The following is a 1065-nucleotide window of genomic DNA, read 5'->3' as shown; positions in this document are numbered from 1 at the left end:
ATTGTGTTGTCTTTGCTCCAAAGGTTTTTGTACAGAGTTTTGGTGTTTCCTGTCACTGTGGGCTGCAGAGCACAGTAGTACACAGCAGAGTCAGACACCTGAAGCTTCTGGATCTTCAGAGGAACTGACTTGTTCTTGATTTCCGTGTGAAATCTTCCTGCTGATTTCTGTCCTTTCTCTGAAATGTGGTGTTGCATCAAAAACCTTGGGAAATCATTTTCTTCTTGTTTGTACCAGAACAAATAAGCATTCAAGGTAACGCTGGTTTCAAATGAACAATCAAGTGTAACTGTGTGTCCTTCAGCAGCAGTGACATCAGCTGTTGGCTGGATCACTCTGTCTTCTCCTTTACACTCTGGGAAGAACAGAACATGCAGAGGAAGAGATGAATCAATAAAGATGATTGATTAAAGGAGAACAGTCAGTAGGTTTAAAGAGTTACCTATCCAGAGAGTCAGACACACACACATGTAGAACTGATGTGATTTTCACTGATCATTGTCACTTTCAACCATAGAAAGTGTTTTTACAAGGTAACAAATGTCAGCAGAAATGATGTGCTCTGATTTCCTGTATAATAAACATTAAAAGCTCTGACTGTAGAGCTCAGTAATATGTTAAAGTGTCTGAAGAGGAAACATGTTGTGCTTTCTATCTTACCAAAGAAAAGAGCAGCAAGAATAATCCACAGCCAATGTTCCATCTCTACAACAAGGTTTAAATCAACAGGAGAAACTATCTGATGTTCAACATTGACTCTGACAGTTGTTCTCTTCACAGCAGCAGTTATTGTTGACACAGTGGTTGAACACAGTGAGGAAGTAGTGCACCGCCTACTTGATAATGTGGCCCTCTAGTGGAGGTGAAAAGTAGAGTTCAACAGTGTGGAGAAAAGGCTTCCAGCAGCTTGTCAGTGTGTCAGCTTGTGTTTTTGTACAGAGACTGTGGGTTTGCTGTCACTGTGGGCTTCACAGCACAGTAGTACAGAGCAGAGTCAGTCACTGCAGCAGAGGAGATCTGCAGATCCATTCTGGTTTTATCACCACTCACTGTAACTGACAGTCC

This window comes from Seriola lalandi, unplaced genomic scaffold, assembly GCF_002814215.2.
Source record: "Seriola lalandi dorsalis isolate HSWRI2012SDOR001 ecotype SW California unplaced genomic scaffold, Sedor1 jcf7180002054935, whole genome shotgun sequence".
In the NCBI taxonomy this organism is placed as follows: domain Eukaryota; kingdom Metazoa; phylum Chordata; class Actinopteri; order Carangiformes; family Carangidae; genus Seriola; species Seriola lalandi.
This window is presented reverse-complemented; position numbering follows the sequence as displayed.